The sequence below is a fragment of the Gekko japonicus genome, unplaced genomic scaffold (genome assembly GCF_001447785.1).
Source record: "Gekko japonicus isolate JY-2015 unplaced genomic scaffold, Gekko_japonicus_V1.1 scaffold7, whole genome shotgun sequence".
NCBI classification, from domain to species: Eukaryota; Metazoa; Chordata; class Lepidosauria; order Squamata; family Gekkonidae; genus Gekko; species Gekko japonicus.
In genome coordinates this window covers 2,303,505-2,319,896 of record NW_015159711.1, presented here as the reverse complement: position 1 = coordinate 2,319,896, position 16,392 = coordinate 2,303,505, and the positions used below count along the sequence as shown (strand labels likewise).

The following is a 16,392-nucleotide window of genomic DNA, read 5'->3' as shown; positions in this document are numbered from 1 at the left end:
AGTGTGAAGTTTTTGGCATAGGACCAAACAGAATAGGATGGAGCTCAGGGAGGAAGAAGATGGGAATGTATGGAAGACGCAAACACCTAGAGCAGCATGAATTGGAGGAAAGTGAAACTGCATAGTCTCTATTTGGAATCCTCCCAAGAGTGTAATATAATATACACACATTTATCTTCCACAGGATATCCCATTGTACATCTCTGGGGGTTCACTTCAGACAGTTTATAATGCCCAAGTAGTATTTCAGGCCTGCTTCCACTCTCCCGGATTGGCAGTGAAGTACACATCTGGTGATGCAGCTCATGTCTCTGGATGTGGTTGCCTTTCACCAGGTTGTAAGCCCGCAAGTAGGGACTGGTGTGTGTCTGTCTTATTTGCATACAGCATATAAAAGGCACTGTTAATAATTGATGTTGTTTCTCTCTTGTACACCCTACAAAAGAATCTAGAAGCTTTCTATGCAGACAACACAGCACCATCAGTCTGGCAATGATGCTTGTCAACCAATCAATATTGGCTTATACATGTATACAATTTTTGCCCTCCTAATTCCACATGGCCTAGAGGCCACTGCACCACAGAATCTCTGAATTTTATTTTGTTTCCCTCCCTCCAAAAGAGCTCAATGTTTTTCTGGCTTTCTGGCATAGCACCCAGAGAGTGGCCAGACCTGTTAAGCTTCGGCAGTAGAGTAGTATCTCCTCGGAGCCTGATAAGGGGCCAGTATTTGAGAAAAAGTCTTGATCTGGTTAGCCCAGTCTCATCAGATCTCAGAAGGTAAGCAGGATTGGCCCTGGTATGTTTTTGGATGGGAAACTGTTGGGTATTACAAGTTGAAAACACTCAGTATATCTGGGGTTAAATGTTTGTTTATGTTACTCACAGGAAGTCACATGTTTCTTATGTAACCAATGTTCTTTAGATGTAGAATACCAGGGAATTTTCTCCCTGATCTAGGAATTTGATTGGGACTAAAGTGTCAAGGTGTATTACCATTTTATGGCTTCTCTTCCCGTCTTTGTTTTTTGGGGGGAGGAGGAGGAGGAGGAAGAGGAGGAAGAAGAAGAGGAGGAGGAAGAAGAAGAAGAGGAAGAAGAAGAAGAAGAAGAAGAAGAAGAAGAAGAAGAACAGCCATAATCTCTCTCTTCTAGTTTTGTCTTTTTAGAGTAAGGATGTAGCAGATTTTGCTCTGTTATTTTCATCCCAGTTACCCTTCCCATGCTAGAATTTAGTAAAAACTTTATATTTTAATCACACATGGACTCTGAGTCTGAATTATTTTATTCCGGGACTGCTGGACTATCTTATCTCTGCTAAATACCATTTTTTCAATATCTCACTATCACCCAACAGAAACCACCAAGGAATACCAGGGTTGTGTTGTGGAGGCAGGCAATGACAAACCATCTCTGAATGTCTCTTGTCTTGAAAACCCTACAGGGTCTCCATAAGTCATCTGCAACTTGATGGCAAAAAATAATAATAACTGGGAAATAAAGTGTTCCACTTGTGTGCCCTGGGGAATGGGTGTGTAGAAAAGGAGCAGATTTGGTTCCTTCCACTAATTAGCCTGTGTAGTTGCAAGGCTGTGTTGGTCCCTTATGGAGAGATGGAGAAGATCCAAAAGACTGCTATTCCTTCTTCCTACTGCCTTTCCTATTTGAAAACGCCTAAGTATTAATTTTAATCACAAATAAGGAACTAGGACCAAAATATGATGAGTCCATGGCAGAGGTGAGGACTGGAGGGCAGGGCTCTTAAGCTCAGCCTTTTTCTCTCTGTCCTGGCTAGGTCCCCTCTGGTTGAGAGCTCCTGTAGATGCCAAGGAGGGAGCTGTTACTGCTATAGATGTCTATGCTAGTTAATTTTTAATGTGTTTGTATTTGTTTTACTTTTACCCATTTTATTGTAAGCTGCCTTGGGAACCAACTTGGCTGAGTGCGGGGCATAGACGCCTGACTTAATACAAATAAATAACGGCTCTGGCAAAGCTGTGGAGGTGTGTGCCTGATCAGTGCCCGGGTGGGAATCCAGCAGGAACTCCATGCACACTGTTCTGCGCTTTCTAAAGGAAGAACTGGGACAGAAATACAGATTGTATATGGGCATCTGGTTGGTTCAGGTGGTTTGTTTTCTTGGGCCAGTTGTGTCATCTTTAGCAAGCCCGTGAGTTGCAAAGCACTCTTCTTCACCCAGTTTGCTGCCAGTGTGAAGTGATGCTCCAACACGTCAGATTCTTGCTCCCTCTTTGGGGAGCCCTGACCTCCCTCAGGCTTGTGCCACCTCCATGAAAGGCATGATAGAGAGGGTAAATTTGTCTGCAGTGAGAGAGGGACCCTCTTGCCTTCAGTGATTTAAAGTGCATGCCTTCTACTCCAGCTTCCACCAAGCCCTTGCCTTCCACTGGAAAGTGGCAGCTGTGCTTGATGTGCACAGTGCTTGAGAGCCAGCTACAGCTAAAATGGTGTTGATCCTGCAGGCACACAGCTCCTTGGGAGGCTTGTTCTCAGTTACATTATAGTGAGGCGCATGAGTGCGCCTACAGTGCTGCACAGCCAGCGAGAGCTAAAATGATGCCAATCATGCCCAGGGCAACACAGATCAGCCTGCAATCTATTGTAGCTGCCATTTTGTTGTAAACTACCTGTCAGACTGAAAGTAATGCTTTTAGAAACAGTGACATGGATTCTTAATATGATCCCCCCACCCTACCCCCACTCAACTGAGTGGCTGACAGGAGCCAGCTTGGGACCCATAGCGGTTCTGTATAGCTGTACATCTGACTTTCCACATGGAACATTTTTCTAAATGGAAAGGCAGGTGAGAATCACAGCCCCAAGGAGACAATAGAGGCTCCTTGTGTGTGTGTTTGTGTGCGCGCGTGTGCACGTACATGCGCTTTCCCCAGTGAGAAACCTTCCATCCTGTCTTCCTAAAGTTTTTAGAGCAGTGGGGTTAAAATGTTGAGATCTGCACATTTAAAACGGAGGCATGGTGCATGTGATGTGAATCTTGCTTCCAAGCCCTGTTTTGAGACTGATTTATGAGTGATAAATTAAATGATGCTCAGAAGCATGTTTTTGCTTCTTGGCAAAACAGCCGCTCAGCTCTTGACCACCTGTTCTAGCAAATCTGGAGGTGGCTGTACCTTCAAGTTCTGTTTTGTCATGTTGATTTTGTGCTAATGGAGCTGAGATGGAGGAGATTTCCCTGCTTAAATAATTCTCCAGCAGACTCTGTGGCTTCTCACGAATAAGTATTTTGTCCTTCCTCTTTCAGTGAAGGGGGTCTCTCTCTCACCCCCCCACTCACCCATGACCCAGCAGGGCTGTTTCTTTCCCTTCCTCCTTGGGGGAAGAAAGTTCCCTTGATGAAGTTGTTTCTCCTTGGCGGAGAAGAAATGCTGCCAGGCTTAATGAGCCGAAATGACAAGCGATGTCAGCTTAGATCAGCATCCCAAATGCATCTCGTTCTGCTTCCGTTTTGCCATTTGTCTTTTGCAGGCGAGTTCCTTTTTAGGCTGCTTCTGATTAGTCCACCGAGGGATTTTCCTTGCTGTGCAGAGATTTGGGGGGGGGGGGAGAGAAAAGGTAGGAGGCAACTGCTGGAGGAGTCTGACATGCTTTCCCCTCCTGCCTTGTTACTTTAGAAAGTCTTTCCTGCAGGGAAACCTTTCCACCTTCATTCTCTCCTCTGTCTCCTAAGGCTGTCTTTGCTTCAGCCATCATAAAAGGTTTTGTAAAAAGTTTAGAACAGGCACATCTTGAATGTGGAAAACCTGCCATAAAACTACAGAGATGAGAACTTTAATTCCTTTAACCCATGTTCATAATGGGCCCCGAGGAGCACAGATGGGCTAGAGGGAAAATTTGTATGGGAAACTGAGTTTTGAAATTGAGGAGCTGCATGAAAATGCTAGTGATTGCAACACTGTCAGCCCGTCCCAATTTTTTGGGTTTGTCATTGGGTTTTCATTTGGTGCATTGGGACCTGCAACCTACCTGTGCCTTGGCTTGAGTTGTGCCAGAGATAGTACGGCCTTTTTTCTTTGATATTTTGCATTTGTGTGTGTGTGTGTGCCCTTGCCTTGAAGTCATGGCAACCCCTGGCGAATCCTACTGAGACATGGAGGATGTCCAGCGAAGGCCTCTCCCTCCCAACCCTGGTATTCCCTGGAGGTCTCCCATCCAAATACTTGACAGGGTCGGCCCTGCTTAGCTTCCGAGATCTGACGAGATTGGACTTGCCTGGGCTATCCAGGGCTTGCCTGGGCTATCAAGGCTGTACAGCCTTTTTTCTTGTTAAGGAAAAGGAGAAGGTTGAGCATAGGCCATATTACAAAGCAAATGGGCCGCTGTTTCCAATTGGAGTTAAATATGAATCTTGAATTTGCTTTTATTACATTTTCCCTCTCCCTTCCTGCAAGGAGCGTGACAGACATGGTTCTTCTCTCCTTTCTTGTGCCTTCACAGGAACAAGCCCCTCCCTCAAGAGAGGCTGAGAAAGTGTGGTTGGTTTAAGGTCACCAGTGAGCTTGATGGCTGAGTGAGAATATTAAACCTGGGTCTCCCCAGTCCAAGTCTGTTCCTCTGCCCGTCATAACACACTGGCGCTGAAAGCTGGAGATTTGCTTTACTAATGTCTGAAAAATAATGTGCGGTTCTTTTGAGACAACTACAATTGCTAAAGAAAAGTACCTTGCTGAGACAGTAAATCTGTTTCTGATATGACACACTTCAGACTGCACATGGAGAGTTTGCATGTGTCAGTGCACCTCTGCATAAAAAGCAAAAACAAACCCTCCCTGCACATAGAAGGCTAACATGGCAAGGAAAGAGTATAACCTTTTCATTAACATGCTGAGGTTTCTGGAACCTTCAGTTGTCTTCTCTAATTATCTGTTATCTGCTCATATTCCTCCTGCTCATGTTATCTGGCTGCTGCGTGTTAACTCGGCAGTCTGTTTCTGGAAAGGGGACATTTTTACTCGCCACCACCACACCCTGACAAAGGAGCAACCATCAGAACAGTGTAACTTGCCATATTTTTGATGGATTCTTAAAGCTGCCTTTGAGGGCTGTGAGTGAGAACTCTGCCCAAGTCAGTACTGAGACTGAGACATACATGCTATCAGGAGGCTCTTCCCTTTTGGTAATCTATTCCTAGATATGTGGAAAAGAATGAGTGTACTCTGAAAACAATTTAAACCTTTTAGAATACAGATTAACATCTAGGGTAAACCGGTGGTTTCTTTCCTTAAAGAAAAGATTGTGGGTTGGATTGTGTAGGTCCATTCCACTAATGGCAACACCTTCCCCTGACTGGAGGGATGAAAGTTTCTGAAAATTTGGAAGCCTAGGAGGGATTGAAACACTTACCTTCCTACTGAGCCCAAACTTATTTTACTGCTCTAACAACATGAATGTATAGTTCATAATTTATAACTTATTTAACTTATTTAACATATACAATTGTACGGTTTGTCACATTATGGAATTTAAAAGTATAAATGCTTAAATTTTTTTTTTTTTGGCAAGCAAAATTGCAAAAGTACCAAATACTCGAGAGAGAGCTGCAATCTGCATATTTAGCTTTATTTTAGCCATCTGAGAGGTAGGAGAAAAACGGAAGCTGAAATCAGGAGAAAAGATTTCTTAACAAGAATTGTTATTATTTGGACAGAAACTGTTTCAATAAACATACATTTTGTACCTGTCTGCAGTAAATATACCCAAACTTTATTATCATCTAATGCTGTAACTTAAGAGAAGCCAATGTTGGATCAGGCCAATGGCCCATCTAGTCCAACACTCTGTCACTCAGTGGCCAAAAATACCAGGTGCCATCAGGAGGTCCATCAGTGGGGCCAGGACACTAGAAGCCCTCCCACTGTTGCCCCCCTCCCCAAGTACCAAGAATACAGAGCATCACTTGCCCCAGACCTAGAGTTCCTATCTATACCTTGTAGTTAATAGCCACTGATGGACTTCTGCTCCATATGCTTATCTACCACAGGAGGTGGCGGCGGCTACAAGCATGGACAGCTTCAAGTGGGAACTGGATAAACATAGGGAGCAGAGGTCCATCAGTGGCTATTAGCCACAAGGTATAGATAGGAACTCTCGGTCTGGGGCAGGTGATGCTCTGTCTCCTCCATCTTACACCCCTCCCATCCGGACCCGACTCTTCCCTTTTCTACGAACGTGGGAAGAAATTTCAACCGATATCTGGGTCCTTACCATCTTACGAGTCGGGTACGCCATAGAGTTCGTTTCACCTCCCAACCTACCTCATCATTATGTCGTCACCCCCCCCCCCCCGGATCCTCTCATCGATTCCGAAATTTCTGCACTTCTAGCCAAAGGCGCCATTGAGGTCGTCCCAGAAGCGCAACGAACCCTAGGCTTCTACTCTAGTATTTCCTCGTACCGAAGAGGGATGGTGGCTTCAGGGCCATTCTCGATCTTCGGGATCTGAATCGATACATTCGATGCCACAAGTTCCGAATGGTCACCCCTACAATCTATTCTTCCACTGATTCCCCGGGCTGCATGGTTCGCCTCTGTCGATCTCCTGGATGCATATTTTCATGTTACTATCCATCCCCAGCATCGAAAGTTCCTGCGTTTCGCTGTCGGCAACGCACACTATCAATACCGGGTCCTTCCGTTCGGACTCTGCACTGCCCCGAGGGTTTTTACCAAGCTGATGGCTGTGGTGGCTGCAGACCTCCATCGTCGTGGGATTGCCCTCTATCCCTATATCGGCAACTGGCTTCTTGTCACCTCCACCAAAGACCAGCTCCTCTGAGATGTCCAAAGCACCCGATCTCTCCTTCATGCCCTCGGGCTTTGTGTAAACCTACTCAAGTCGTCGCTCCTCCCTGTCCAGGCCCTTCAATTTCTGGGTGCCCATCTTGATACCAACCTCGAGACCGCGTTTCTCCCCAACTCGAGGGCCTCCGATATCATTGTTTTGGTCACCCAGTTCCAGACCTCTCCCCGACAGTCTGCTCGGTCTGTTATGAGGCTCCCGGGGCACTTTGCGGCTACTGTCTTTGTTGTCCGTCATGCCAGGTTGAGGATGTGTCCCCTCCAACTGTGGCTTCTCCGTGCCTTCGACCCTCTCCGCAGTCCGTGGCACAAAATCCTGTCGATCCCACCTCTTGTTGTCGACTCTCTCGCCTGGTGGTCTCATCCTTAGCACCTGCTCTCTGGCATGCCCTTTCGGCATCCTCCTCCGCAAGTGTCGATCTCCACCGACGCATCCCTCTGGGGCTGGGGAGCCCAGTGTGGAATCCTTTCGGCACAGGAGACCTGTCTCCTCGCGAAGCCGCCCTTCATATCAGTATCCTGGAGCTGCGTGCTGTTCATCTCGCTCTCCACTCGTTTCTCCCTGTCTTTCGAGGCCGAGTCGTTCGGATTGCCTCCAACAACACCACCACCATTTACTACATAAACAAACAGGGTGGGACTTCGTCTTTACCAGTCAGCTATCAATCTCTGGCAATGGTGCATCTGCCATTCCATCACGCTTTCCGCGATCCACATTCCGGGCACTCAAAACATTGATGCCGATCGGTTGAGTCGCTCCCAGTTTTCGGACAACGAATGGTCGATCCACCTTCGATACCTGGAACCTGTCTTTCTTGAGTTCGGTCACCCTGTCGTAGATGGCTTTGCAACTGCAGACAATGCCTGGTGTTGCCTCTTTTTCAGCCACGGTCCACCGTCCACTCGGTCCCTGGGAGATGCCTTTCTCCACACCTGGAAGGGAACCCTGTTTTACTTCTTTCCTCCGTTCCCCTTGATCTCCCGGGTCGTTCAGAAGATTATGGCTGATGCCACGACCTGCATCCTAGTCACCCCATGGTGGCGCACCAAAACTGGTTTCCTCACCTCCTTCGGCTCTTCAACCAGGCATTCAGGACTTTCCCTGTCATCCCAGATCTCCTCTCTCGGGCTCGAGGAAGGATCCTCCACCATGATCCCGGTTTCTTCCGATTAATGGCCTGGAAGATCCTGCACTAGACTTCCTGCCTGAAGTGTCCGAAGTCCTTCTGAATGCCAGGAAGCCATCTACTCGTGCCACTTACACTCTGAAGTGGAAGAGGTTCCAGTCGTATGCCTCTGATCAGTCCTTTGACCCTCTCCAGTCGTCTCTCTGTGAGATTTTTTCCTATATCGTCTCGTTAAAGAATACTGGCCTTGCATACTTGTCTTTAAAGGTTCATTTAGTGGCCATCTCGGCCTATCATCCCTTGATACAGGGATCCACGGTTTTTCCCCACCGTCTTACAAAGTCGTTCCTCAAAGGTCTCCTCCAGCTCTGTCCCCCTAGGAAGCCTTTAGTGCCTTCATGGAGTCTCTCTCTCGTTCTCACTCAACTGATGTCTAAGCTGTTCGAGCCCATGGCTAAAGTCGAGTTCAGGTTGCTCTCCTGGAAAACTGCATTCCCTGTAGCGATTACTACTGCATGCAGAGTAGGGGAACTAGCTGCTTTTCTGGCTGATCCCCCCCTATACAATTTTCCATAAGGAGAAGGTTGTCCTTAGACCAGATCCTTCTTTCCTACCTAAAGTCGTTTCTGCTTTTCACCTGTCCCAGTCGTCTGTCTTACCTTCATTCTTTCCAACTCTCGACTGATGCACCTCAGAGAGCCCTCCACTGCCTCGATGTGCGCAGAGCGCTCTCCTTTTATTTACATAGGACTCAGCCTATACATAAATCTCCTCAGCTGTTCCTTGCCTATGGGCCCCCTCATGTCGGGGAGCCAATTTCCTCTCAACGCTTGTCTAAGTGGGTGACTTCCACCATAGCCCTTTGCTATGAGCTTGCACGTCAACCCGTTCCTACCTCTGTCACTGCCCATTCTACACAGGCGGTATCGACATCCACTGCTTTCCTGGCTGATGTCCGTTGGAGGACGGCTGCTACGTGGTCCTCAGCATCGACCTTCGTGACCCACTACGTACTCGACGTCCGAGCTCGACGGGATGCTGCATTCGGCCAGTCGGTGCTGCGATCTCTCTTTACTTGACCCTGCTACATCTCCAGGTAGGACCCGTGGGTGTTTCTTCTTGCTGATGATGCTGTGTTTTAACCAGTGTTCTTTGTGTCTCTTGCAGCTGCCAGCTCCCTCCTCAAACTGGTTCAGCTCTTGCAATCACCCATGTGTGGGACTGCACAGAGACCACGACAAAGATAAACAGGTTGCTTACCTGTAACTGATTATCTTCGAGTGGTCATCTGTACAGTACCACAATCCCACCCAGCCTTCCCCACTGCTGGCATCTCCTACTCACCTTTCTTTGGCTTGATGGGACTTACCGGTAACGGTCAAAGGAACTGAGTGGGAGTGCTCCAAGCATGCACAGTACGTGCCTGCTCTCCAGGGCAGAGAGAGAGCCCGCCAAAAGCTTTCTGAGGCAAAGCTCTAGAAGTTTCTCCGGTCGAGGTCGTGTGCAGGCGCCCAACCCATGTGTGGTACTGCACAGATGACCACTCGAGGATCATCAGTTACAGATAAGCAACCTGTTTTTATATAGGCTGCACTAGTTTAGTTCCAAACACCCATCCACCTTGAATCCTAATACGTGTGTGCAAGCTCCAAAGCATCTTTTTGGATAAATGAAATCTGCGAGGCTGTCTGGCTGCCAAATTCTATACTTCTGTAGCAGTCCCTGGGGAGCTGAAATCCTGGTTATTCACTGCCTAAATGGCACTATTATTATTTCCATGTGCTTTGTGTTATCTGGGTATTTTCTTCCTTAGAAAAGGCATTCACACAGAGAAAAGTCCTCAGAAATCTGTTTTCCTCCCCTTTTTAATTAAAAAAGAAAACTACTCTGTTGCTGATTAGGATTAAAATAGAAGATTCTTAATCTTTTTTTAATACTATGAATTATTCAAGAGGGCTTTTCTACACAGGAAATAGACTTGCACTGTACTGAATGATTTACAAAGTTACTTACAAAAATTATTAGGGACTGTGGTCTATACTACTTATATAACTTGTTGAAACGAGGATCTTACTATGGAATTCTGTATCATAAGTTTTGCTTCACTTCTGTTTTTACACTTCTAGTTGGTTCTACTGCCCTAATCCTATTGCATTGTTTATTGAATGTTTCATCCATCACTTGTATTGACTCACTATGTGTAATCTATATTGAGTCCATGTGAGAAATGTGGACTATAAATAAAATAAATAAATGATTTTTAGTATGGTAACAGATACATTCAACCCTTAATAACATTCATCACATCTGGCTCAGGTGTCATTTCTGTATATGTTCCTGGCCCACAATTTGTTATACTCCTGGATGTAACTGTTACCATGTGCATTGATTTTGCCTTTCCCATGTTGCATTTGGCAATAGCAATGGGTGTCTACATTATAGGGCATCATATATATATTGAGATTTCACTGGGATTTTTGATTGGACACTTGTCACCTGTTTTTCCATATGCAGTTCCAAAACTGTGTATTGTTGGCACTGTTTCTTTGTGATGCTGTTATACCCCTCCTCTCTGTTCGCTACACTTCTCCACTTTGACCCACCAGCCTCTCTGTGGTGCTGCAAGTCATGGCAGGGTCCAGTAGATAAAACATCTGGGTTCCCACTCATGGTTGGATGCAGTCAGTCTCCCAAAACTATTTAATCAGAGCTTCAGTGAGGGACAAGACACTAAAGACTGCAAAGGTTTTTTTCCAGATTAGAAGTGTTGTTATAAAATGTGGACGCATAACTACAACTGAATTTGCCATTTGGGGCCCTTTAGGACTGAATCTAGTGAGAAGTAATCTGCAGGAAAGAGGGCAAGTGGGGGATGATGGTTATCGGAAGTGAATCTGCCAGGCAATGAATAATTCTGTAATCCTGATATTTATAGCTTCTTATTAATGATGATCAGTACAGTTTGTTCTCTGCTCTGTGTTTTTGCTTCTACGCATCACTGAGGTGAAACTCCGATTTTAGTTAAGAGAAACACCCCCAGTGGGGCGGGGCGGGGCTATCGAGGATAGCAGCCGCATAACTTTGCAGCTCCCGGTCCCACAGTACCCCTTCTCCTTTAAAAAAAACGCTTAAACTACCTTGAAGCACACTAAAGCCACCTCCCGATATGGGCAAGAGAGAGCAGAAAAGAATTGGAGGGGTTTCCAGTAATTCTCGGATACTTAAGGTTCTTTTTGAGGCTGAGAAAAAACGAGGCCTAAACAAGCATACCGAAGACAAAATGGCGACGATTGTAAAACCGGCGGAGAGCAGCATACAACAGACATCCGATTCAACAATTTTGGATTACTTAAAGACTATGGAAACTAGCCTGATCAATCGTATAACTACACTTACATCACACGTTGAAGAAATTAAACTCTCTGTATCACAAGCAGTGGAGAAAGCAGATTCAGCGCTGGAGCATAGCAAAGAAAATCAGACAAATATCAAACATTTATCTGAGCATGTATCTACTGTTACAGACCGTTTACTGACTGTGGAAACTCAACAAAAAGCTGCAAATTTGAAATTACGTGGATTTCCGGAGGAGGCAGGAGGTAATGAAGATTTAATTTCTTTTGTAGCCTCTTTCATAGCAAATGCATTGAAGCTTAAGGAAGGTGTATTTCCAAATATCACTAATGCAACTCGTATAGGACTTAATTATAACACTAAACGAAATACTCCAAGAGACATTCTTATAACAATACCTGATATAAGAGTACGGAGAAGGATTCTACTTGAGGCACAAAATGTTAAAACTTTTGTATATATGGGAGAACAAATTTCCATTTATCCGGATGTCCCGAGAGACGCTTTGCTGATCAGGAAAAAATTAAAAGTAACCACCAAACAGCTGCAGGATTTAAAGCAAAAATATCGATGGTTACCCTCTGGTAAACTTTATGTTTATTATCAAGGCAAGCATTTTTATGCATACGATGAAGAAAGTGGAAAACAGCTAATGCAAGCTCTGCAAACAGAAACTCCAATGGAACCAGAGGGAGGTAAAAGATCCTTTAAAAGAAGAAACTTATTTCCATTGTCTCCATTGAAATCCAGCAAACTTCCAGTATATACTGGAAGCAGATAAGCTTTATAATTATTACACAATGGAAACATATTGTATGCTTTTGAATGGGTAGTTTGAAATGCTTTAATATGACTGGGGAAGGGGGAACGGGGGGAGTTGTAAAAGTTTGTAGCTCCTAGTTTTAGGGAAACAGGTGATAGCATTGGGCTATCTAACCAGCTATGTAAAGCTGGTTCCTGTATTTCCTATGTTTATGTTGATTTTAGAACGTTTAGAAATGTTTTTGGGGGTGGGGGAGGGAAGGTTGAGTTTATAATAGGCTAGGTGGTTAAGACACCTGAATAAATGATTAAAAACGTCATGAAAACACATACAAGCTTTGTATAAATGCTCTTTTAAACGCTTTTATTGCTTTTTCAATATGCAAGTCATGTAAAGTCAGACAAACTATGTTACTTAAGCTGTGTTGTTTTGGTTGTTGTTGAAAATAAAAAATTATAAATTAAAAAAAAAAAGAAACACCCCCAGTGATCTCTTCTGTTTCATTTGCCTATGGCTGTTCTGTAAGTATGTTTCTTAAATACTGCTAGTTTACTGCTAAGACCATAATAACTCTCTCCCCTTGCTCCAGCACTGCTTTGGCAAAGGCAAGAAGATTTATTTATTTTATTTATTTACATTAGACTTGATATATCCCGCTCTTGTCCCATGGCTAGGGTCTCAGAGCGGCTTACAGGGTTTCTGGTGCTAATCACCTGTGTTCCTAGCTAGGGCCACAATGTATGAAGGGGGGGTGGGACAACCTACCGGCACCCCCTCTGTGGTGGCTATTGCTGTTTCTCCGTTGGCTCGGCATGGTCGGGTCTCCTGGTCCAGCGGGTTGTTCTTTCTCTGGCGTTCTCTGGCGTCTCCGGCATTCAGTGGTGGCGATCTCCTCCTTAGGCGCGCAGCTCCGCCTACTTTCCGGCCCAGCCACGTCCTTTCCGGCTCCGCTGAGCCGGAACTCGGCATCTGCGCACGCCCCTTTCTTCTCTCTTCACGGCAGCCCTCGGTGTACTCCTTCTCCGCCGCCAGGGATCGCTCAAACGCGCACCTTGCCTTGCTCGCCGCCGCCTTGCTCGCCGCACCACCAATGCCGTCCACGCCAGGATCGCCGCCGCCGCCATCGTTGCCGCCACTGCCGCCGTCTCCGCTATCTCCGCCATCTTCAGAATCTTTGATTCTGTCAAATTGCTCCTTGCTTCCATCTCCCATATAACGCTGGCTTACAGTGAATCAACCTATTAGTCCTCCATGAGGTCTATCTTCACTCTAAGGATCTTGGGAAAGGAGCATTTTCCTGTCCTGCAAGTTGAGATCCTTAAAAAACCCAAACACCTGGTATGCTTTGAATTTGGGATATTAGTCACACAAAGCATGTGTTCTGCCGCTGAACTGTGAACCTTCCCTATCATTTACTGCCTCTGTTGCGGGAGGGTGACTGGCTTTCCAGTGCTGGATTAGCAGGCTCTGAGGATTTGGTCACAAGGCATGGAAGATCCTGGAAGTTTCTTCCTTCTCTCTTTGATACTCTGCCCCCCCCCCTCCCGCAGCTGCCTTCTTTACAAGAAACAGGTAGATGAATAGAGCTACTGAGGCAGCCTCCAAACAGCCCTCACTTAACTCCATCTTGTTGCCTGCCTGTGAGTGTGCTCCCTGGAGAACCTGAAGAGAAGAGAGATAGTACTTGAAGCTAAGTATGATCCAAGGGCTGTAGCAAGGGACCTTTCTCTCACTCGCTGATGTCATAATTTTTCTAGATTTGGGGTGTGTCCAGGTGGGAGCATAATTTCTGTATTTATGATACCACACAAAGAAGCTCTTGATTATTCATTTTGGGTTTGTATAATAAGAGTCTCTCAGTCTCTCTCTCTCTCTCTCTGAATGTGCATAAGGACTTTTACATTATTAAAGAAAGCTTTTCTCTTCCTGGGTGCTCCCTCCTGACTCCCCTGTGGATTTACAGTGGGAATAAGAGATGACCTCTGCCTCAAGAAAATAAATAAAAATAAAACAGGCTGTGGGAAAAGCTTTCTGTTCCAAAGATGCCTGTTGTTGCTGTGTGTGTTTGTGTAATATATGAAAAACGTGTCTTCCCACATGATTCTTCTACTTGTTAAAGACCCCTGGGACCTGTAGCTCCCCAAACAATAGCAGATCAAAAGAGCAGTTCTGGAGCTGTGGAGCTCAGCCTGCCCCAAACAGATGGTAAATCGGCCAGGGTTCACTGGGCTTTTGGAGACGCAGTCTATAGTGGCTGTTTGGGAGAGCAGATTGACAATCTGGCAGCTCTGTTGACTTCTCTTTAAAAAGTGTATGATCTGGAAAACATTTTTTAAAATTAAAAGTACTACAGTAAAATAATAATCTGAAGGTGGACTAACAAAAAATAACGCTTAGCATTTATATGGAGGTACTCATGGGGATTCAAAAGCGTTTTGCTTACAAGCACTTGATAAATCTTACAACAACACTTCAAGGTAGGCCGTTATTATTGCCCATAATAGTAGAACACAGTGCTGATGTGCTCCATTTGGAGTCTGACACTCTCCGGTTGTGCCCAACCTGTTATTTTGTTGTTCTGGTGTTTATCATCCTTAACTACAGATCTGTAAGCTGTGACTAAGAAAGTGTGTCTGTGTTTCGCAGACCCCAGAGACCCTCTACTGAGTTCATAGCTGAGACTCAGTTTGAACCAGGGACCTGCCAGTGCTCTTAGCTTCTATGTTATGTATTTGCTTGTAAGTCCAACAGAGGGTTGCCACCGAGAGCGGCATTTCCGTACCATGTTCTCCACTCTTTTCCTGTGTTGTTGTGATATCTGTCTGTCTTGGTTGATGCTTTAGAAATCTGTGCAGACCTAAAAAGCATGTGGGGGTGTTTCCTCCAGACTGAAAGAGTCAGTTTGGCATCTTGATTAGAGCATCAGACTAGAACCTGGGAGGTTGGAGTTCAAATCCTCACTTAGCTGTGAAGCTCACTGGACGACCTTAGGCTAGTCACTTCCTGTCAGTGCAGCTTAGTTCACAAAGTTGTTAGGGAGGCAAAGTGGAGGAGGGGAGAGCTTGTGTATGTCGCAGTGAGTGCCTTGGGGTGGGACAAGGTGGCATAAATATGAGGAAGAGAGGGTAGTGCTTTTGGCGTTCATTTTGCTCAGTTGGTGAGTTACTTAACATGGCAGATATCCAAGAGGAACATGAAAAGAAGAGCCAGATTAAAGTCATGGTGTTTACTTGAGCGAATATGTGGGGAGTCCGAGAAGGCTTCCTCACTTAATTTGCCTGATAGTGATGACGTTTTTAATAAACATTTGTCAATCAGAATGTCTGCTTTTATTTTACTATAGAACAATGGCAGACTTTGGCTGGTGCAAAACGTCTGTGGATATGGAGCGCTGTACCTGTTACCATTGTGGCACTTCTGAGAAAACAGGATGGGGCTGTACTAGGGGTTGGGAAACTTGGGAGGGAGGCATGTTGTGAGACAGGATGTTGCAGGATAACCCGATGCTGCTCCAAAACCCATATGGACGCTGGCCTACAATTAATCTTCTCACCCTGTCTTTCTGCAGGGTGACATCCACTTTATCTAAAACAATTCCAAATCGCTTTGTTTTAGAAAAAGTTCACATCACTCCTTCTAGTAGCAAACTTGAGGATGGAGTGGCTGTCGGAGGGAGCATTGACGCAGGGCCCCTTACTCCTCAGATACATAGAAAACATAAAAAAGAAAGGAGCCCTTTCTCACCTCATCAAAAAAGGCCTGAAGCACACTGACAAGGCTTCAGAGGACACAGAATGCTGTGGACAAATTGAATAGCAGCAAATGGGAAATTTAAAAAAGAAAGTGGAGTGGTGGGTGAGATTGTTCTACATCCGAAGAGCTGATTTATCCAGGAGAGTCTAGGGAGATGTGAGCCAGGAAACATTACCTGTTTTTCTGGTGTCTCTCCCCCCCCCCCCTATTTACAGGCCCCCAACCCAGAAGCCTGAGAAAATGGAGTTGGGCCTAAACCAGTTTTTGAAAGAACAAAAGAGAGCTGACTGTGCAGACTTTGAGGAGGAGACCCGTCCATAAATAATTTGCCACTACTGAGAAGGCCCTGCTCCTAGCAGATACCAGCCTTACAAAGAAAGTGAGGGGTGAGGGGGAACCTAGCCTCAGTGAGGTAATTTTTAATATATTTTTGTATTTTTTATGCGCGTGTGTGGGGTGGGTGGGTGTGCACCTGGAAGTCATGGGAATATCTGGTGACTGACCCCTACTGGGGGCCAGGAGGATATTCAGAGATGTGGCTGAAAAATGCCTGCCCCTG

The 16,392-nt window shown here is 45.5% G+C and overlaps 1 protein-coding gene across 2 annotated transcripts in view; it reads left to right on the top strand.

The window, feature by feature from the left end:
• Positions 1-16,392, top strand: part of EXTL3 (exostosin-like glycosyltransferase 3) — a 194,720-nt gene that overhangs the window by 100,487 nt on the left and 77,841 nt on the right. The window lies entirely within an intron of this gene.